Consider the following 23281-nt stretch of genomic DNA (forward strand, 5'->3'; position numbering starts at 1 on the left):
TTTCCTCCTGGTTGGTTCACGTTGAACATTCCCACGGCCCTCTTACCCTCATTTGTGCACAGGGAGTTTGCCAGGTCCCTCCTGAGTTCTCAGAGATGCAGCGGAGTCCCCAGTTAGCTGTCTCTATTAGTGCGATCAGAGCAATCCTCCAGGTCAGCTCCTGGAGCAGCCTTTGGTCCTCCTTGTTTGGTCTTCACCTTCCCCTTGTAAGTTAGAAGCTGCCTGTGGCTCAGCCAGCCACCCACCCACCTTTAAGGATGGGTAACTGCCCCATCCACTTCCCTGTGGAATTGGCAGGTATGCAGAGCACAGAGTGACTGCAGCCTGGGAGTGGGGCCTCCTTGGCACTGTTCTGGCACCTGCGTGCAGCTGCCAGCCTCCCCGGCCTCCGTCTCCTCCCCTCCCAAGAGAGATGCAGCCCAGCTGATTTCTCAGAGCCTTTCCCAGCTGGAACTTGCAGTGACTTTTGCTCACCACTTGGTGTATTGGTTTAAGCAGCAAAAGCAAGGGAGCGAGAACCCCAGCCTCACCGGCAGCTGGAGGAGTGGCTGATGGACAGCTTCCCAGCAGCTTCCTGCAGGCGGGCTCGTGGACGGTCCTTTGTGCCTGCACAGAAATCACATCTGCCGTGTGTGGAAGCAGAGTGCAAGGGGCCCGTGTCCCGGCCTGGCAGCCGGGGGTGGCTTCTTCTGCTCTGTCAGCACCGTTTAGATGCTGCTTGGCTTTGATGGCATCATGTAGAAGCCAAGTATCAGAGAGAAGGGACTCAGGTGGCTGAGATTTTCCTCCTATACTTGATAGTAGGCTTTCCTTTGAAGGGACAGGAGGGTTGGGGCAGGGGAGACTAGATTGCTGGGTCACTAGACTGACAGGTCACTAGAGTCCTCCAATTCCAAAACCCCTGCTGTGGGCACGCGGCCAGTCAGGAGGCGTTGACACGGCCGCTGCCCGCAGTCCTGCGTGCTAGGAGCAAGGGGTACTCTTAGGTTAGCCCGGTGTTTCTTTGTCCCTCCCTGAGGGCCAGAATCCAGCTTTATCACGTGTTTCAGTTGTTGCACAGAAGGAGCAGATGACATTCCTGGACCGGTGACCTGGGGGCCAAGGCCTGAGAGCTCCTTCAGTTTAAAGTGGCCAGAACTTGGGAATCCCTGTGGAGCGATTCTAATGTAAGAGATAAAACATGGACCACACGTCGAGGTGAGACGGGGCAGTGGCCCGTATCCGGGTGCGCTTCCGTCACAGGTGACAGCGGAAGTTAGGCTGTGACATGGAGCACCTCCTGGTTAGCTTAGGACCTTAAACAATAAAATAAGGAGATAAGTCCGTGAGGATTTAGACCCTTCTACCTGTTCCACGCTCCTTGAGGGATTCTCAGAGTGTGCCAGGAGCTGGCTTATTCTCGCCCTCAAGGCACTCCTGTGTTGCAGAAAATGATTTTTCAGTCTAGACTAGATTCGGCTTGATGATTTAATCTTTCTGGAACTCTTTGATTAAAAAGATAAGGTTTGGTTAACTTGGGTGTGCTGAGTTAGAGGGCTGCCACGGTGTAAGGCTTGGTTTTTCCCCTTTTACTGCAAATCGGGGTCACTGTTAGGTGGGAAGTTGCCTGTTACGCACATGTTTGTGGGAAACTGACACATGTGTTTTATTTCCCCAGGATCGGCGGGGATGTGTGTCCTGACAGGAGCACAGGAAGTGTGCAGGGGCCAGGCTAAGCCGGCTCACCAGGGGAGCTACACGGCCCGGATCCAGGCCACCTCTCTCACTCTGCAATGGGTTGTGGACCAATCCTGTGTTCTACGTCCAGGCCAAAAGTAAGGCTTGTGGAGGCAGTAGCTGGAGAAACCGAAAACAAGTGGGGCCAGGACTGGGGAGGCCTGGGTCGTTGTGGCCCTCTGATTTTCTGACTTCTGTGGGCCAGCTTTCAGAAGCCGGCACCTCATCTGAGAGCCCAGGCTGGGGACCTGTGGTGCTTGGAGTCCCACACCTTATCTGATGGGCTAGGAGAGGGTCTGAGCCCCTCTTTTGATGGAGTCAGCAAGGGGCCTTTGCTCTCAACTTGGTTTATGTCCAAAGCATTTTACAAAGCACTGTATTGAACATTCTGCCTCCTGCCTTGTCAGGGATGCTGGTTGGGGCTCAGGCTCAGGGCTTAGAATCCCAAGGGGTGGAGACCTGGGAGGGCATCTGGTCCCACTGCTCTGGGCCAAGAGTCACTGTGACAGCACCCCAGGCTGAGGCCTGGCCCCCTTCATTGCTCATTGGTAAAATACAGATGCACTTTTAAAGCAGCAACACACAATGAAAGCACACAGTGCTCAGCGCTTGGCACAGAGACTGGGCCATGTTGTGAGTTTATGCTCAAACCATGGCGAAGACAGAATTCTTTGCACGTCCTTGAAGCTTACTTTACACCTAATAGTTTGTATCTCTTAACCTCCTCCCCCTACACTGCCCCCTCCCTCCCCCCACTGGGAACCACTAGAGAAATTTATTATTGAGTATGGTGTTAGGTGGGGCTTCAAGTTCATTGTCACCTGATAATCACATGAGCCTGGGTCTAGGTCCTGGTTCTCTATTTGTTCCTTTAGTCTATATTTAACCCTGCACCAATTTCACACCGCCCTTGGCCGAGACCCCCCAGCTTCCCAACACAGGTGAGGTAGAGCACCGCACAGGCCAGGGGCAGGGGCTCAGGGCTGGAATGGCAGAAAATCTGAGCTTGTAGAGAAATGGGCCCAGGGTCAAGCTGGCTGAAGCCAGGAGCCCTGCCCCCGAACAGGTCTTGGGGGATCTGGCAGGGAGGGGAGGAGACCTCAGGAATCTCTGTGCGCTAAAGTTGGATTTACCACCCTGGCTCTTCCTTTAGCCTTCTCTGTGCCATTTATTTTTCCATGCCTCAATTGGCCCATCTGTAAAATGGGAACTCTGTGTGAGGGACTCCATGGAGACCTGCGTCCCATTGCTGCCGATGACCACCGTGGGGTCTGGGCGAGCCTCCGCTCCCCTTTGGGGCTCCATTTCACCAGCCATAAGATGAGGGGTTTGGACGGGGCAGGCTTTAGGGATTCTCTCTTCAAGCTGTGATTCAGATAGGCCTCAACTTGAGCTCAGGAGATGTGGGTTCTGTGACCTTGACCAAGGCCCTTCACCTTTCTGAGCTGCCTCAGTTTCTTCACCTGCAAAATGGGGACCACATAGGTCCCTACCTCAGAGGATGGGTGTGGAGCTCTGAAACAATCCACATAGAAAACTGATCCCACAGGAGCTGCCCAAGGACCACCAGTTCCTGTTAGTAGAGGGAGTCAGTGCAGAGCTCAGGAGTCAGACAGCCTGCGCTGGGATTCAGAACCACCAGGTGGGCACATCCCTGGAAAAGTTACATCTCGCTAGGCCTCAGTTTCCTCAGCTGTAGAATGGGGATGATAACAGTTCCATAGGATTGATTACAGTCTATGAGGATGAAAGACAGAACCATGTGACACGCTGGCACCCAAACCTGCCAGAGGTGAGGCTGAAGATGCGGGTGCTGAGAAAACAGCTCCAAGCAGATACATCAAAGCCCTTTGACCCCCAGCTCTCCACATGGACATACCCTCCTGGTGTGGATCCCTCAGTTCTCTGGCTCTGATGTCCTCATCTCAGCCAGAAGGTTCAGGATCTTGTAGGGACCACACACCTCTCAGTCCCGGGAGCCCCTAAATCCTGCAGTTATTAGCCTCCCCATTTCAAGCCCCAGCAGTGATGTTCACCTAAGGTGATTACCTGGATCTTGACCAAAATTGGGGGGAGGGGAACTGGGGACCCCTGTGACCACCCTCCTCAATCCCTGTCATCCTTAGGGCCAAGGAACTTAGAGCACCCTGGGAGGAGGCCGGATTTGGTGCTGGAATAGGAAAGCTTGGATCTGCTGCAGACTGGCTGAGTGCCTCCAGGGGGCCTCCGGCCCTCTGGGCCTCAGCATCCTCCCCTCTGAAGTGGGGAGATGCCACCCTCTGGCTTGAATGTTCAGGGAGCTCTGGGAAAGGGTCCCAGTCACAGTAGGTGCTAAGTCATGTCAGCATTCTCCACTCCCCTAGTGGGGGAGAAAGGGGAGTCTGCTCATGTCCAGAGCTCTGCGTGGTGTGTGTGCCCGCTGGCACTGGGAGTGTGGGGAGGGCCAGCTGCCAGCCTGAGGCAGGTTTGAAGGAACATCTTGGTGTATCAGGAGCTGAAACTCTGGCTACAAGCTCTGCCTTCATAGCCGCTCATGTGGGTTGGAATCCCTGCAGGATAGCTGAGCAGTGACCCTGGAAGTCCAGGGACATGAGCTGCCCCGTCACCCCCTCACCTTGCAGGCAGTGGACATGATGGACATAGTTGTCCTGGTCATCACAGTTCAGATGGTCCCTGTCACAGTTCACCATCAGGATGGCTTTACCCACCAGGCCCCCAAACCCACTGCCGCTGCCAATGGCAAAGGAGAGCTTGTGGTGGGGTCTCAGACCAGACCAGCACCTCCCTCCCCCGTGTCCCCCTGGCCAGCCTCCAAGCCCCATCTCTTCATCCTCACACCACCCTCTGAGGATAGGTCCACTCCTGCTCAAAAAATGGAAATGGCTCCCTAGTGCCCACACCGTCAAGTCCAACTACATGGCTGTCTTTCATGGATGTCCATGTTATGTCTGCAGCCAGCATCCTCTTTCCATAGGCCATTTCCTGACTGTAAGATCCATTCCTCCCTCCAGACCTTGGTCCTTGCTGTCCCCGCACCTGGAATGACCTCCCTCTGGCATCGCTCTGGAGCCCAGCTCAAGTAGACTTCAAGTGAGTCCTTGCTCACAAAACCCATCCTGACCCTTCTCTGAGCTCCCAATGCTCCAAGTGCCACCACAGTCCAGCCCAGAGCTCGTAGTTTCATCCTTGGTAGGCTTCCCTTTTCACCTACATCAGGGGCTTGACATACTACTGGCCAAGGGCCACATTTGGCTCAGCCACTGCCTGTTTTTCTAAGTGGAGTTTTATTGGGACACTGTCACATCCCTTTGTTTCCGTGTTGCCTGCAGCTCTCATCCCACAGTGGCAGAACCAAGTCATTCAGCGGAGACAGCATGGCTCTCAAAGCCTGAAATACTTACTAGCTTGCTCTTGGAGAAATGTTTGCTGCCCCCAGACTAGATTGAAAATCCAGAAGGATTCCCTTCAAAGGAAGGTTTGGGCACCAATGTGACTGAAAGTTCTTGGTGATGGTTTTTCTCCCAGTGAAAGGCCCCCAGCCATGCCTGGCTCCTCTTTGCCCCCCCCCCCGACCTTGGCATCAGCCGGGAGGCAGGGGGATACCTGAGGGGCCTCATCCCTCTTAACCCAGCCTAGAGCAGCTCCAAACTCCATCCCCCTTTCTGGGCCCAGCCAGAAACCCCCTGCCTTGTCCACAAAGCCCCTAACCTGCCTGACTTCACAGTTCAGGTCACAGTCCAGGGCTGTGTCTGCAAGGGGAGGGCAGAGGGTAAGTCACGACAGGGTTCCCAGGAGCCCAGCACAGGCCCATGGCCTCCAGCTTCTAACCTTTCTCAGGACCCATCTGGGGCCAGGCAGACAAGTCATTCCCAGGAAGACACTGTCCAGAGGTGAGAGCATCTGGAGCCCCCCCCCACCCTGGGCTAGGGGCTCAGGGGCCTTGGGGAAGAAGAAGGGTCAGAGCAAAGGTCAACTGCTACCCCCTCCAGGAAGCCTTCCCTGAACTCAGTCTCTTCTGCATCCCTACAGTCCTCACTGTCTGGGATGTGCCCTGTACGGAGCCTGGGTCACCCTGGATGCCCCTGGTCTGTTTGGAGCTGCTTCATCTCTTTGGGATGGGGCAGTGAGCCTGGACTCTGGTGTCAGTCGTGGATGTGAATCTGGGCTGGCACCTGCTGGCTTGTGGCTTCTCTGAGCCTCAGCTTCTTCCCAATTCCCAAACCTCTTCCCACCTTCTTGCTCTTTCTTCCTAGAAACGTGGGGAGATTTTACAACACCAATGAAACATTTCACCAGGAGGAGAGAGAGAGACTCTGAGAGAAGACCCCCAGCCCCCAGTATAGAGAGAGAATTTGAAATGATTTTTAGTCGTGTGAAATGACACCCGATCACCATGCAACAGGGTATGAATCTCAAAAACCTAACGTGGGGCAAAAGAAGTCCAGCCCCAAAGGACGTGTGTAATATGATTCCATCCATAGAAAATTCAAATATAGGCCAAAATAGACTATTATTTGGGTACGCATATTCAGATGATAAAACCATAAAGAAAAGCATGAAATACTCATCACAAGATAGTGGTTACCTCTGTGGGAGGGAGGGTCTGTGATCAGGGAGAAGCTTGGGGGCAGGGTGTGCTTTGGGGTGCTGGTCACATTCCATGTGCTGTCCAAGTGTTTGCTTTGTATCTTCATTAATAGATGCACACACATAAAATAAAGCTTTGTGCACCTTTCTGTATGTGTATTTTCTTTTTTTAATTAAAAAATTGTAACTGAAATATAACCAGTTCACAGTGTTGTCAGTTTCTGGTGCACAGCCTAATGCTTCAGTCATACATGTACATATGTATATTCCTTTTCGTATTTTTTCATTATAGCTTATTACAAAATATTGAATATAGTTCCCTGTGCTATACAGTAGAAATTTGTTTTTTCTGTATGTGTATTTTCCAGTGAATGAGAATGTGTTTGTGTTCTGGGAGGGGGAGGCAGAGAGATACCCAACCTCAATCCTAACAAAAGGAAGGCAAATTAAAGCAATGGTGAGAATCTGACCTCTCAGATTGTCGAAAATGGAAAAGGTTGATAATGTACAGTGTTGGCAAGGCACTTCCAAATGTTGTTGGTGGATGTGTAAATTTGTATGGTCTTTTTTGAAGAGCCATTTGGAAATGTCTACCAGAATTTTAAATGTACGAGGCCTATAACTCACCGGGATCTACTTCTAAAAATGCCTGCTGCACACAGAAAACAAAACATGGTTACCAAAGGGCACGGGGTGGGAGAGGGATAAATTAGGAGTTTGGGATTAACAGATACACATGACTCTATATAAAATACATAAACAATAAGGTCCTACTGTAGAGCACAGGGAGCTATATTCAACTTCTTGTAATGACATATAATGGGAAAAATCTGAAGAGAAGTATATATGTATTTGTTTGTTTATTTTTGCTTTTATTTATGTAGCTTGGGTAGACTGCCCTAGAAGAAGGTTACTGAGAAGTATGTGAGATAATGTTTTGTTTATGTTTTCTAATGAGAGACTTAGTGTCTTGTCATATTTAAGTCTTTAAGCCATTTTGAACTTATTTTTGCGTATGGTGTGAGGGGTATTCGAACATCATTGATTTGCATGCAGCTGTCCAGTTTTCCTACACCATCTGCTGAAGAGACTGTTCACACTCCATTATATGTTCTTGTCTCCTTTGTCAAAGATAATTTGAGTGAAAGTTCGTGGGTTTATATCTGGGCTCTATCCTGTTCCATCGATGCGTATGTCTGTTTTTGTACCAAGACCGTGCTGGTTTGATTGCAGCTCTGTAGTAGCGTGTGAAGTCTGGGAGGGTTATCCTTCCTGGTTCGTTCATTTTCTCCAATAATGCTTTGGTAATTCTGGGTCTTTTGTGATTCCGTGTAAGTTTTAGGATGATTTGTTCTAGTTTTGTGAAAAATGTCCTGGGTGATTTGATAGGAATCTGTAGGTTGCTCTGGGCAGTATGGCCATTTTAACAAAATTAATTCTTCCAATGCAAGGATCTGGGCTATCTTTCCATTTCTTTATGTCTTCTTTAATTTCTTTCATCAGTGTTTTGTAGGTCTCCCCATGTAAGTCTTTCATTTCCTGGGTCAGATTTATTCCGAAGTTTTTTTATTTTTTTGAAAGCAGTTTTAAAAGAGATTATTACATTTGTGTAATAAATGCCACTGGTTTCTGTATGTTGATGTTGTGTCCTGCTACCTAGTTGAATTCTTTTATTAGCTCAAGTTATTTTTGTGGGGAGCCTTTAGGGTTTTCCACATACAGTATTATGTCATCCACATATAGTGACAGCTTTACCTCTTCTCTTCCAGTTTGGATCTCTTTTATTTTTGTTGTCTAATTGCTCTACTAGGACTTCCAATACTGTATTGCATAGAAGTGGTGAGAGTGGGCAACCTTGTCTTGTTCCAGATGTTAGTAGACAGGCTTTCAGCTTCTCAGTGTAGAGTATGATGCTGGCTGTAGGTTTGTCATAAATAGCTTTTATCATGTTGAGATATGTTCCCTCTATACCCAGTTTAGTAAGACCAGGGGCTTAGTGTGTTCAGAGGCCTGGGAAAATGGCAGCAGCAGTAGTGGTGGTGGGAGGAGAGGGGCTACCCCTTGGCCAGCCAGTCATTTGCTCCTATCACCCCCTGTGGCCTGGCTTTGGGGTGGCCTAGCTGCCCCAGGATCATTGGATCCAAGTCTGTAGGTCATTCTGCTCCGAGGAGGCTGGCATAGTGTGGTCAGGGAGCAGGGGCGGTGAGGGCGGGAGTGAGGCTGCCCTGTGCAAGCTCTTGCATTTATCCCCATCTCCCCAGGGGCCTGGCCTTGTGGCAGCGTCTGCTGCCCCAGGGTTGCAGGACTCACCTGTTTAGGTCAGCCTGTTTCCTGGAGGCCTGTACGATTTGATCAGGGAGAGGGGAAGACTGCAGTGGTGGCAACTGCGAGGGCGGGAGAAGAGGGGCTGCCCTGTGCCAGCCTGTGGATTTGCTCCCATCTCCCCCATGGCCTGGACTGGGGGTGGCCTCTGCTGCCCCAGGTTCCCTGGAGGCACGTCCTCAGGGCAGCCTGCTCCTTAGAGGAAGGTGCAGTGCTCTCAGCGGGCACTGTTTGGGCACGAGCAAGGACTTCCAAAGGACTGGGTTCTAGCCTAGGGTAACTGACTTTCCTTCCCTTTCTTCTCTTGCTCCCTAAGGCGTTGGCTGTAGTGGTGTTTCCGTTATAGGATATTACTAGATATTGAACTTAGGTAGGTCTCTGTGCTACACAGAAGAAAAAAATTTTTAAGTCAGTCTCCCTCTCTTTCTATATTATATATATATATATTATATATATATAGCGGCTACCATATGTAAATCTCAAACTCCCAAATGTATCCCTTTCCACCCCCTTTGCCTGGTAACCATGAGATTGTTTACTATGTACAAGACTGTTTCTGTATTGTAGATGAGTTCATAGTGTCCTTTTTCTTTCTTTTTCCTTTTTCTTTTTTTTTTTTTTGTTTAGATTCCACATATGAGTGATATCATATGGTATTTTTCTCTTTTTGGCTTGCTTCATTTAGAATGATGTTCTCTAGGTCCATCCACATTGCTGCAAATAGCATTTTATTCTTTTTCATGGCAGCGTAGTATTCCACTGTATAAAACTACCCCAATTTCTTTACCAGTCATCTGTTGCTATATTTAGGTTGGTTCCATGTCTTGGCTGTTGTATAGTGTGGTGCTGTGAACATTAGGGTGGAGGTTTATTTTCACACTGGAGTTCCCTCCAGATATATACCCAGAAGTGGCATTGCTGGTTCATGTGGTAAGTCTGTTTTTAGTTTTTTGAGGAATTTGCATACTGTTTTCCATCATGGCTTCACCAAACTACATTTCCTAGCAACAGTGTAGGAGGCTTCCTTTTTCTCCACACTCTCTCCAGCGTTTATCATTTACGATGGCCATTCTGACGAGCTTGAGGTGATACCTCATTAGAGGTTTGATTTGCGTTTCTCTGATAATTAGAGATACTGAGCATTTTTCCATGTGCCTACTGACCATTTGTATGTCTTCATTGGAGCAATGCATGTTTGGATCTTCTGCCCATTTTTGGATTGGGTTCTTTGTGTTTTGTTATTATATCGCATGAGCTGTTTCTATATTCGGGAAAATCAGCCTTTGTCAAATACTTTCTCCCATCCTGTAGGTTGTCATTTAATTTTGCTTATGGTTTCATTTGCTGTGGAGAAGCTTGTAAGTTCAGTTAGGTCCCGTTTGTTTATTTTTACTTTTATTTCTATTGCTTGGGTAGAGTGCTGTAGGAAAATATTGCTGAGAAGTATGTGAAATAATGTTTTGCTTATATTTTCTTCTAAGAGACTTGTATTGTGTTGTCTTCTACTTGAGTCTTTAAACCATTTTGCATTTGTTTTTGTGTATGATGTGCGGGAGTATTCTAACTTCATTGATATGCGTGCAGCTGTCCAGTTTTGCCTACACCATTCGCTGAAGCTAAAGTCGTCTTCACTCCATGGCATGTTCTTGCCTCCTTTGTCCAAGATGAATTGACCGAATGTTTGTGGGTTTATTTCTGGGCTCTCTATTCTGTTCCATTGATCTGTAGGTCTGTTTTTGTACCAATGTCATGCTGGTTTGATTGTAGCTCTGTAGTAGTGTCTCAAGTCGGGGAGGTTATTCCTTCTGCTTCATTCTTTTTCTTCAGTAATGCTTTGGTCATTCTGGGTCTTTAGTGATTTTGTATGAAGTTTAAGATGATATGTCCTAATTTTGTGAAAAATGTCCTGGGTGATTTGCTAAGAATCTGTAGTTTGCTCTGGGTAGTATGGCCATTTTCATAATATTAATTTTTCCAATGCAAGAACCTGGGCTATCTTTGCATTTCTCTAGGTAATCTTTTAATTTCCTTAGTCAGTGTTTTCTAGGTCTCCGCATATAAGCCTTTCACTTCCTACGTCAGATTTATTCCTGAGTCTTAATTTTTTGGATGCAATTTTAAAAGGGATTATTACTTTCATTTATCGAAAAGCCACTGATTTCTGTATGTTGATGTTGTATTCTGCTATGTTGCTGCATTCTTTTATTAGCTCTAGTCATTTTTGTGCGTCCCCTTTAGGATTTTCCGCATATAGTATTATGTCATGCACATATAGTGACAATTTTACCTCTTGTCTTCCAATTTGGATGTCTTTTATATCTTTTTCTTGTCTAATTGCTCTACTAGGACTTCCAAAGTATATTGAACAGAAGTGGTGAGAGTGGGCATCCTTGTGTTGTTGCAGATTTTAGCAGACAGGCTTTCAGCTTTTCATTGTAGGTTATTATGGTGGCTGTAGGGATGTTATAAATGGTTTTTATTATGTTAAGATATTTTTCCTCAATTTGACTTTGGTAAGGCCAGGGGCTCGGTGTGGTCAGGGGGCTGGGAGGATGGCAGCAGCAGTAGCGGTGGCGGGAGGAGGAGGGGGCTACCCCTTGCCAGCCAGTCATTTGCTCACATCTCATCTGCAGTTTGACCTGGGGGCGGCCTCTGCTGCCCCAGGTTCATCTTTTGGTCTTACTGCTCCCTGGAGCCCCGGCTGGTCCAGTGAGGGAGCTGGGGTGCAGGCAGTTGTGGCAGCTGTGGAAGCGGGATAAGGGAGGTACCCTGTGTGAGCCTGTGAATTTGCTCCCAACTCCTTGTGCCCTGCCCTGGGGGCGGTGTCTGCTGCCCCAGGTCGAATGGAGGCACATCCCCAGGTCAGCGATTTCGGGATCCTTTCGCAGTTTGGTCAGGGAGTAGTGGCTGCTGAGGCGGAAGGGGGACTGCCAGGTGTGAGCCCCTGGATTTGTCCCCATGTCCCCTTAGCCCTGGCTGGACTGGGGCATCTTCTTCCCCCCGTTAGAGGGACACGCATTTGGTGGTTAGCTTGCTCCTGGGAGGCCTGCGGGGTGTGGTCAGGGGTCGAGTCATCGGTGGTGGCCGCAGCAGCTGTGAGGAAAGAAGGCCTTGCCCCAGATGTTCTTGGTGGGCTTGCTCCCACCTCCCCTGCAGCCTGGCCTGGTGGCGCCCTCTACCGCCCCAGGTTCCTGGGACGCAGGGTAGGGGTCAGCCTGCTCCTGGGAGGCGGGCTTCTTGAAGTGTGAGTAGAGACAGCAGGAAATGGAAGCAAATGCCTGCTGTCGGGTGGGGCAGCCCCAGTCCAGCCGTGGCATCCGCCGCTACGGCCACCGCCGCTGCCGCTTCGCCTCCCTGACCACACCGCGCCTGCCTCCCAGGAGCAGGCTGACAGGGAGGGATTCTTTCCAGGAAGCTGGGGTAGCAGAGGCTGCTCCATGCCAGGCAGCGGGGGAGATGGTAGCAAGTCGACTGGCTCTCCCAGGGCAGCCTCCTCCGCCCGCTGCCGTCGCTGCTGCTTCCTGCTGTCCATCCCTGGGTCGGGCTGCACCCTCCCACCCGGCAGCACCATCAACCACACAGAGCCCACTGGCGAGCGGTGTGCAGCCCGGGACCACCCTGACCCATGGGCTCAGACGAGACACTGGACGTGGGGGTTAGAGGGGACGGGAGTGGGGCAGGGCGCCCAGGCAGGATTTGGAACGGCCTCTAGCCCCACCCCCCAGGCCCGGGAGCCTGGGACACAAGGCTGTGTGCCCGCAAGCTGCCTGGGATCCCTGTCTGGCGGTTGACACCCTGGTGATCGGAGCCCGGACGGCCCCGCCCCCGTTAGGTGAAAGGTGAGGGGTGAGGGGGGCAGCTGGGTTAGGGGTGCACTACAGTTGTTGGGGATCCCACGGTGAAGGGGGACAGGCTGAGGGGTGAGGGGGTCGCTAGGAGTGGAAGTGACCCAGTTGAGGGCCGCTTGGAGTAGGGGGACCCGGCTGAGGGATGGGGGTAATCCCGGGGTGAAGGGTGAGGGGACTATCTCTGTAAGGTGGGGGACCTGGGGTGAGGCATGAGAGGTCAGCTTGATTTGTGGGGGCTGTAGCTTAGGACCTAGTGGGGCACAGTCTGGGGGCGGGGACTTCGGTGTGAGGAGAAGGAGGCTTGTCTTTGTGCGATCATTTGGGGACCAGGCCTGGCCGGGGCTGGGGAGGCAGTGACTGAGTTGGGGGTGGCGAGCAGGGGGTGTGGGCCTGGGGGTGGTGGGCCTTGGGGTGTGTGGCCTGGCCTGAACCTGTGGTGATTCTACTTGGGTGCCGGGACCCTGTGAGTGGCAGGGTGGGGGCGTTGGGGTTGGGGGCCTGGCTGGCCCTGGCCGCGAGGTGGGCCCGCCCCATCGCCCCACCGCCAGGCCCCAGTCGCAGGGACCCTACTGCAGGAGCCCAAGACTGGTGTCCACGCGGAGGGCGGGAGGGGGAGGGGAGCGCACCGACGCGCACGTGCGCGGACGCGGGAGCGCGCGCAGAGCATGTGGACGCTGGGCGGGAGCCGGGTGCTCCTGAACCAGCTCCCAGAGGAGGAATGCACCTGGGGCCTGGGCCACCAGCCGCTTGCTGTCGCTTCTGCTGCTGTCGCCAAGCAGGTAAGGGGGCGCTGGTCAGGGCGAGCAGGTCGAGGAGTCGGCAGGTGAGGCCTGGGCTGTGCAGCTGGGGAGGCGCACAGGGAAGGGTGCGTGGGTGAGGTCCCGGCCGCGCGTCCCGTTAGGGCCCTAAGGCAGGTCCCAGGCCCGCCGCCCCAGTTGTTTAGCAGTCACTGAACCCCACGTCTTTCTTGGCCGCCACTGATACAGGGGTTTGGGAAAGTTGGAGCAGCCCTGGGAGATGGGAGGGCGCTGGACTGGCCCTCAGGCCGTGGCCTTCCCGCGTAAGTGGACCTGCCCTGGGAGCGGAGGCCGCCCCAGACCCTGTGGGACACAGGCGAGCTGGGGCAGAATAACGGGCGAGGCCTGGGCCTTTGGGAGCTTGTTGGCCTGCTCCCGAGATCAAAAGCTTTTGACAAGTGTGTTTTTAGTCTTTTGAGGAATCTCCCTCCTGCTTTCCACAGTGGCTGCACAAAACTACATTTCCACCAACAGTGTAGGAGGCTTCCTTTTCTCCACAGCCTCTCCAGCATTTATCCTTTGTGGACTTTCGAATGAAGGCCTTTCTGACTGGTGTGAGATGATACCTCATTGTAGTTTTGACTTGTATTTGTTTGATAATTAGCAACCTTGAGCCTTTTTTCATGTGCCTGGTGGACATTTGTATGTCTTCATTGGAGAAATGCTGGTTTAGATTTTCTGTCCATTTTTGGATTGAGTTGTTGTTTGGTTATTCAGTTGTATGAGCTGTTTCTGTATTCTGGAAATTAACCCCTTGTCAGTGTCATCTTTTGCAAATATTTTCTCCCTTCTCGTAGGTTGTCCTTCTGTTTTGCTTATGGTTTTCTTTGCTGTGCAAAAGCTGATAAATTCATTTGTTTGTTTATTTGTGTTTTTATTTCTATTTCTGGAGTAGACTGCCCTAGGACAACACTGCTGAGATGTATGTAATATAATGTTTTCCCTATGTTTTCTTCTAAGAGGTGTATAGTGTGTTGTCTTATGTTTAAGTCTTGAAGCCATTTTGAATTCATTTCTGTGTAGGGTGTGAGGGAGTATTCTGACTTCATTGATTTACATGCAGCTGTCCAGTTTTCCCTACATGCTTTGCTGAAGAGACTGTCTTTACTCCACTGTATGTTCTTGCCTTCTTTGTCGAAGATGAATTGACTGAATGTTTGTGGGTTTATGTCTGGGCTCTCTATTCTGTTTCGTTGATCTGTATGGTTTTTTTTTTTTCTTCCCTCCTTTTCCAGTTTTATTAGGTAGAGTTACTACAGTTCGACTGCACACACACATTATATTGCATGCAGATACATAGATACAGTATACTGTACTTTTTTTTAGTTTACATGTACTACTTACTGATTCTGAGAAGAGATTAGGTTTTTAAACTTACATAGTTATTAAAGGAATAAAGCCAACTACAAAATAAGAATCAACAGAATATGGTAATCCAGTCATAAAGGACGGTCAGGTGTGCTTACACATGTTCAAGAAGTCAAAATGATAATTAGTACATTGGTGGCCTTATTATTATTGATATTATTTTTTAGATTCCTCATATAAATGATGTCGTATGGCATTTTTCTTTCTCTTTCCAGCCCACTTCACTTAGAATGACAGTCTTCAGGTCCGTCCGTCTGGCTGCAGATGGCATTATTTTCTTTTTGTGTGGCTGAGTAGTGTTCCATTGTATATACGTACCACATCTTCTTTATCCGGTCATCTGTCAGTGGACATTTGGGGTGTTTCCATGTCTTGGCTGTCGTAAATATTGCTGCTGTGAGCATTGGGGTGCATGTGTCTTTTTGAATTTTATTTTTCTCCAGATACATGCCCAGCATTGGGATTGCTGGATCCCATGGTAGGTCTATTTTCCTTTTTTTAAGGAACCTCTGTACTGTCCTCCATAGTGGCTGCACCAATCTAGACTCCACCAACAGTGTGGAAGGGTTCCCTTTTCTCCACAGCCTCTCCAGCATCTGTCATCTGCAGACTTCTCAATGGTGGCCATTCTGGCTGGTGTTAAGTGATATCACGTTGTAGTTTTGCTGTGCGTTTCTCTGACAAGTAGCGATGCTGAGCATTTTGTCATGTGTCTGGTGGCTGTTTGTATGTCTTCCTTGGAGAACTGCTTGTTTAGGTCTTCTGCCCGTTTTTGGATTGGGTTGCTTGTTTCTTTGATATTAAGATATATGAGCTATTTGTAGATTTTGGAAATTAGTCTCAGTCACATCATTTGCAAAGATTTTCTCCCATTTTGTAGGTTGTCTTTTCGTTTTGTTGATGGTGTCCTTAGTTGTGCAAAAGCTTTGAAGTTTAATTAGATCCCATCTGTTTGTTTTTGCTTTTATTTCCAATACTTCAGGAGCTGGTTCAAAAAATGTCTTTCTGTAATGTATGTCCGCGAGTGTTGTGCCTATTTTTTGCTCTAGGAGTTTTACAGTATCTGGTGTTACTTTGAGGTCTTTTATCCATTTTGAGTTTATTTTTGTACATGGTGGAAGAGAATGTTCTAATTTCAGTCTTTTACAGGTAGCTGTCCAGTTTCCCCAGCACCACTTATTGAAAAGACTGTCTTTTCTCCATTGTATATTCTTGCCTCCTTTGTCGTGGATTAATTGACCATAAGTGGGTGGGTTTATTTCTGGACTTTCTATGCTGTTTCATTGGTCTATGTGTCTGTTTTTGTGCCAGTACCATACTGTTGATTGCTGTAGCTTTGTAGTATAGTCTGAAGTCAGGGAGCATGATTCCCCCAATTCTGTTCTTTTTCAAGATTGTTTTGACTATTTGGGGTCTTTTGTGTTTCCATACAAGGTTTAACGTTTCTTGTTCCAGCTCTGTGAAAAATGTCATTGGTAATTTGATGGGGACTGTATTGAATCTGTATATTGCCTTGCGCAGTACGGCACTGAGGCCATTCTTTCTTCAAACGTTTTATTTATTACCCCTACTTTCTCCAGGTGCTCCAGTTCTACATGTATTAGTCTGCCTGCAGTTACCACACAGCTCGCTGTCGTGCTGTTATTTAGTTTTCTTTCTTTGCGTTTCCTTTTGGGTATGTTTCTATTATCATGCCATCAAATTTATCAGTATTTTTTCCTGCAGTTTCTAATCTGCTGTTGATACCATCCTGTGAATTTTTCATCTTAGATACTGTATTTTTCACCTCTAGAGGTTTGCTTTGAATTTTTCTTATATGTTCTATGTGTTTACTTGGCATGGTTAATATTTTTCTATCAGTAACATATGGAATATGGTTATAATAGCTGTTCAGGGTCCCTTTTGAATAATTTTTTAGTGTAAAGCCATACATGCTATTTCTAGTTCAGTTTCTTTTCTTTAAGTGTAAAGAATTGTGTAACACAGGCAAAATTATTTAAGTCAATACTCTTTTTAAGAATTTCACATGTTCTGATTCCTTCCATTGCCCATCACCCCATCACCTTTGCTCCTCCAATGTTTGAGTCGTAATCTTCAGGAAAGCCCTTTAGAAAAGAATTTTTGCTCAGTCAGCAGTTGTCACGTCAGTCAGTTCATAATTCTTTCAAAAATTGGCCTTCTTTCATCTCCCGTGGAACATGGACACACTTCAGAAACTCCTCACCTGTAATCTTTGGGATCCAGTTTCCTCAGCCAGTTTACTTTAGGACTATTAACATATTTGGGGTCAGGGAAGATAGATCTGCCTGGTTCTGAATTTGAGACACTCTCTGAACATGCATTGAGTTCAAATCATACTGACTCCTACGCTTATCACACCCTGGAGCAGTACTGATTGTTGGGATGTGCCAGCACCTAAGATACAAGAGCTTGTTAGGTTTCTCATAGTTTATTTAGCAGCTCTGTCTTGTAGTTCTTTCCCACAGATCTAAGACGTAGTTCTGTGAGGAAAGGAAACCACATAGTTACCCTGTGAGGCATTTCCAACGGTTTAGGTCTACACAAAAAGCCCCATCAAGTGTTCCTTTTTAAAAACTTGAAGTATAGTCAGTTTACAATGTTGCACTAATGTCTGGTGTGCAGCGGAATAGGTCAGTCATCTGTATACACACATAGATTCATATTCATGTTCTCTTTCATTATAGGTCACTACAAGTCATTGAATATAGTTCCCTCTGCTGCACAGTATAAACTTGCTTTTTATCTCTTTTATGTGTAGTAGTATCTGCAAATCTTGAAGTCCCAATTTATCCCTTCCCACTACCGGTAACCATACATTTGTTTTTAGTTCTGTTTCTATTGATTCATTTTTCTGCTTATTATGGCTACCTTACCTCTAACGGTCCTAATAAAATAATGTTGACTGGGTGGCTTAAACAAGAAATTTATTTTCTCACAGTTCTGGATGCTAGAAGTCCAGGTTAAATAAAGTTCTGGCAGAATTTGGTTTCCCGTGGCCTTTCCTCAGTCTGTGCATGTGGGGAGAGAGACAGAGACAGAGAGAGAGAGAGACAGAGAGAGACAGAGCACACAAGTTCTAATGTCTCCTTGTCCTCTTAGAAGGATCCCAGTTCCATCAGATTAGGGCCTTACGTTTAGGACCTCATTTAATACTAATTACTTCCCCAAAGGTCCAAATACTGTCACATTGGCGATTAAGGCTTTAACAGGAATATTGGGGAGACACAATCATTCAGTCCACAGTATGGGTGCTATGTTTTTTTCTTTCTTTGCATTCCTGGTAATTTTTATTAGAAGTCAAACAATACGAACTTTACTTTATTGGGTGCCAGCTATTTTTATGTTCTTCTCAATATCCTTAAGCTTTGTTCTGGGATGCAGTTAAGTCATTTGGAGACAGTTCGATATTTTTGAAGCTTTCTTTTAAACTCTGTTAGCGCTACACCAGAGAAACCTTTAGTTCAGGGCTCATTTTGCTCCCCTCCTGGGGCAGTAACCTCCTTAGTGCGTCATACAATGTTCTGGGGACTGTGAGGTGTTGTACTCTGGCGGGGGTGGGGGGGATGTTTCTGGCCCTGCGTGAGCTCCAGGAATTGTTCCTTCTGCTCCTTTTAGGTGGTTCTTTCTTTGATTTTCGGTAGTTTCTTCATTCCTGTGCACTGATTAGTACTGGGTTGCAGATTTTTGAAACTTTTTCTCTGTAGCACCATCTCCTCTGCAGGACTTTGCTCGGTGAGTTCTAGGTGCCTTGGACTCCATAGACTCACAAAAGCACCTCCTCAATTAAGGGAGGCCACCAGGCTCTATCTGGGTTCCCCCTTCCTGTACTGGGGCTGGAAACGCACTTTAAGCAGTGAGTCAGGGCAGTGGTCAGGCTCATTCTCATTTGTTTCTCATTACTCAGGAGTCCTAGTCCTGTACTGCCTGATGTCCAGTGACTGAAAAATGGTCATTTATATATGTGTATATATATATATATTTTTTTTTTTTTAAATTTTTTGCAGGATTATGTTTTTAGCTTTTTCAAGTGATCCTTGCCTGTTTGAGCATGAAAATTTCTTTTAGAATCAAGGCAAGTTCTTCCCGGTGTTATCTTCAGCTTCGTCTCTCCCTATAGAAGATGCTTATGACCTTCGAATGCTGAGATGACTGAACTGAATGAAATGCTCCTGCTTATGAGGTCTAATTATGTGTGAAAAAGGGATGTTTGGCTATTTGTGGATTTGGCCACCTGATTCTGATAGTTCTTAAAAGATAACTTAATAAATAGTATTTTTGTATATTAAACATTTTTTACATATAGTGCTTCAGAAGGCCACTCATTGTATCCCAGTTCATCTCCAGAGCCCTTGAGATACTTTTCTGTGTCAGAGTTTCCTGTTCCTCTCTGCTGATAGCCTTACACGTTCATGGCAATCACAAAGGATAGAGTGAACTGTAGACACTCTGACTAGTCACTTATTCATTGTACCTTTTTCTGAAAAGACTTAAGTAATATTTCTGACCCTGTATTCATAATTTTTAGTATTCCCCACAATGTGTTTGCTATCGGAATTCTTTACAAATGGAAATATAATAAAAATTCTGAAGTTTATCTCCAGAAATGGATGTTTTCTTTACTAAAGTCTCTGGAATGCAAATAGTAGGAAATCCTTGCAATGTTTACTTCCATTTTTTAGTTACCAGCCAGACAAAGAGAAAACAACTTACTGTGATCTCTCTGAGATTAGGCTCACACGCCACCCTGAACTTATGAGAGATCACAACACTAAGTAACAGAATAGTGTGTACACTTAAGAAACTAGATAGCGTCTTTTCACATAAATGAGGGGGGCGGGCATAAACGTTTTCTTTCACCTGATGTAACATTGTCATCTTCCTTTTATCTCTCAGTGTTGGAAGATTTGAAAACCTTGAAAGTGGATGAAGAAGCAAAACACAAGAGTCACCTGGAAACCAGCACCTGGGAAAGTCATCAGCTACCGTGTTGTGTATCAGCCCCATGGGGGCAGGAGACAGCTGGTGGCCAAAGTGCCACCCACAGTCACCTCCGCAGTGTTAAAGCAGCTTCAGCCCCAGACCACATACGACATCACAGTTCTCCCAGATTACAAGAGAGAAGAGGGGAAGCTTAGGCAAGGATCAGGCATGACAGGTACAAACTGATAATTTAGGGGGGAAAGTGTGCAATGTTTTAAAGGGCAATTAATGCATCTGCTTCCTTTGTAAATGTCTGAAACTGATTCCGTAATGAATTACATTATAATGTTTACATAGGATGCCTAAATAGCACATGATTTTTACCTATCTAGTTCCTGCTGAAATGATTCTACATATTAATGTCTTCATGCTAATCTAATCTTCTGAACTGAGTACCCTTTATACTTCCACTTGGGCAGCGCTGTTATGATAGCTTATGCTTTCTGACTTAACCCTTTTTATAAATACATATTTTGAACTGTTTTGTTTGTAATGATTCCTGCGTATATCCCTTAGATATTTTGAATTCAGCTTACTATTATAGGGGCACTTAAATGCTCATAGAGACAAGAAGAGCTTGCTGCAGGCTGTGGCAAACTTACCTCACAAAGGAGGCAGGACCCTCACAGGTGAGTAAAAGTGTCTGGCGCGCTTGGAGCTCTTGCTTGTGGTCAAAGCTGATGGCTGAGTAACTATGTGACGGCTTCTCTTTTAAAAATCCCGCTAGACATGGCTTTGAACTTCATTTGCCAACAGAGCTTCAAGACCCAAGCTGGCATGAGGCGCCGAGCTCGAAAAATCGGTGTTCTCATCACTGATGACGTTGAGGCCCCATCAAAGCAACTCAAGGATGAAGGCGTGGAGCTGTTTGCTGTTGGTAAGCACTGAAGAGACTGGCTGTGCCCCCGGGCATACAAGTGTGCTGAGGATAGTTTTGAAGTTAATAACATTTTCTGAAGCATGGACAGACAAGCAAACACATTTTCCCTATTACATAATTTATCAAAATGCTGTGCCAGGACGTTAGCTCGTTTTCTTCTTTTCTCCTTGTAATGATCTGAAACTCTGGCTTCTTGGAAGAGAGTAATGGGTCAAGAGGACAAATAGGATTCAGGAAAGTTTCTGTTTGACTTTCCACAGCACTGTGATTACTTTTGGTATCTGTTATTTTTAATTTACAGGAAAAACACTGAAGAGACACTTTTTGGTGGGGAATTGGTGCTAGGAGCATTTAGGAGAATCTAAACAAAATAGACTTTGGTTAATATTATTTTTTGTGTCTATTTTATGACTAGAGATATGTAGTCATCTGATTATTGAGGAACATCATATCTACGTTCTAGTTAATACTGAATACATAGGGGTAGCCCGTGAAATGTTGGCTTAATTCCATTGATTTTTTTCTGAGACTTGTTTTTTGATTTGTATGCATCCATTTTCCCAAGGTATTAAAAATGCTGATGAAGCTAAGTTAAAAGATGACTGCAGCAGACCCCGATGATCCCCACACATGCAACTGGCAGATTTTGCTTCCCTCTCCAGGATCCTGGATGACCTCACCCTCAACTTGTGTAACAGGGTCAGAGGTCCAGGTAAGGTTAGCCCAGGGTTTGTCACCCTCACCATGTTTGATATTTTGGTCCAGATAATTCTTTTTTGGATGGAGAGAGTGGATTCTTTTGTGCATTGTGAGATGTTTAGCAGCATCCCTGGAGTCTGCCCACTGGATACCAGTAGCATCCCCTGAGTTGTGAAATCTGCTTGCCTACTTATCCTTGACCCGCCTTGAAGACCTTTATGGACTGTTCTTGTACTGTCTCATCACCGGGATGAGCAGGCTGGTGATTAGCTTTCATGTCCCCTGCAGGTTTAATGTAACTGACTGTGATCGTACACTTGTTGTTTTGGCTTCTTTAAATCTTTGTCCTTACTGAACATGCTCAGATGTTCTTTTTTTTTAAATAATAGATTATTGTTCATTCCTTTGTTTTGAACATTTGTTGCACAATGTTGGGATGGTAAGATTTTGGTCAAAGTTTGTGAAGATCATGCTGAAATTTCTAGGGAGCAATTTTTTTTTTTTTTTTTTGCCACAGATGTTTCCCTGGGATAATTGATAGATAATATGTTGGAGAAATACTCTAATATAATATTTTTAAAAAACAGCTTAACTTGGGTAATCTGGGGCTGACACTTAAAGTGTTGATTGATTTTTTTTTTTATTTTAGTGTCACCCAGGAAAATTGAGATTAACTCTAGTTTCCATCTGAATTACTTTGAATGTTAATTGTGAGATGGATGCAAATGTGGATTGGGGAAAGTTAAACGTGGATGGAAATGTTGATTGGAGAAATTGTTCTGTACAACTAAAGACTCAGGCTTCACCTTAGGTGTATGAAGCAGCTGCCAGAGCTCAAATTCATGCTGTGAGAATTTAATTCCAATTTAATTTAACTGCACCAATTTCATTTCAGTTATTTCAAGTGTTTTGTTTGTGTATAGTTTTATAAGAACCTCATTTAAGAATTGTTTTTTCAGGCTTTTGTGTATTTTTTATTTGAATAATTAATAGATATTTTGGGGGAAGTGTGGATCGCATTTAAACACTGTACTTATTGGTTGTAAAAACAATTTTCCAACTCTTGGTTTTTGTTAAATAATTAGAACAGTTATTGGAGTTTACAGGTGCCTATTTTCTGTTATATTGGGTTTCTAGCCTTTTAGGCAGAGTATAAACATGTGCCCAGTTTGTTTTTTCTTCCCATATCTTCCTAAAAAGACCCATTGATTTTAAAAGAGTAGCTTCCCAGCACACCTGTAAGTACAACTGTGGTAATTCCCTGTCCCCCCCCCCCCCACCGCTTTGTGCTTTAGTGCAACCTTTATTATATAACCACAAAAACCTGGGAAGAGAACTGTGCACTGCAGTTACTAGAGCTGCACTCTAAGTGAAGTCTTTGATAATAAGAGCTCCCTAACCCTCTTAATTGTTTTATTTATTTATGGAAGGTGGTGCTTCCTCTAAAATACATATATGCATCTCTTCTTATATTGCATATACTTTGCTGTTGTTTTGAAATAATAGTTGTATGGTGTTTACATTTGTGGCTTGATTCATTTCTTTTGAAAATCCTGTTTAACCATGGATTTGCTTACTCGGGTTGTTGGCAAAAGTGTGGAATTGCATCGGATCTTGCTATATTAAACAGATGGGAATATTAGATGCCAGAATTTTTCATAAGTGATTCATGGCTTTTGTGTTCACTCTCTGTATCGTCAGCTTCCTAGGGAGAGTTGTTTTTGAAACAATATCAACTCCTGGTAACTTTTCTGTAGTTAATTTGTATCTGCTCATTTAAAGGCCAAAGTGGCCCATTTGACTCTGACTTAGTCGTCTGCTTTGACTTCAGTAGTTTCAATCCTTGTCCCCGCTACCGTTTCCTCTCACTTGGAGTTCGGGCACAGTTCCAGCATTTAGCGAAGACTGCAGAATAGACAAAGCATACTAGCTTCACTAGGTGGTTTTCACCAAAGTGGGTCCGAACAGGTCTGCGTTTGTGATGGAATGAATGATTACAAGTGTGTCTAGTGCTTTACAGTTTTTGAGACTACATAGTTTCACATACATTCTTTCTATATTAT

At 46.3% G+C, this 23281-nt stretch overlaps 1 protein-coding gene and 1 non-coding gene across 2 annotated transcripts in view; one reads left to right on the plus strand and one right to left on the minus strand.

Annotated features, from left to right (window-relative positions):
* Window positions 1–23281, plus strand: part of LOC105068562 (insulin-like growth factor 1 receptor) — an 86272-nt gene that overhangs the window by 26748 nt on the left and 36243 nt on the right. The window contains 5 exon segments of the mRNA XM_074356118.1: window positions 1658–1814; window positions 5970–6119; window positions 19553–20268; window positions 20367–20516; window positions 21085–21231. The gene's annotated coding sequence lies outside the window, so the exon portion shown is untranslated.
* Window positions 17099–17228, minus strand: LOC123616135 (small nucleolar RNA SNORA18). Its single transcript, XR_006723987.1, has one exon. It is a non-coding gene; the product is annotated as a small nucleolar RNA SNORA18 (small nucleolar RNA).

This window comes from Camelus bactrianus, chromosome 32, assembly GCF_048773025.1.
Source record: "Camelus bactrianus isolate YW-2024 breed Bactrian camel chromosome 32, ASM4877302v1, whole genome shotgun sequence".
Taxonomy (NCBI): domain Eukaryota; kingdom Metazoa; phylum Chordata; class Mammalia; order Artiodactyla; family Camelidae; genus Camelus; species Camelus bactrianus.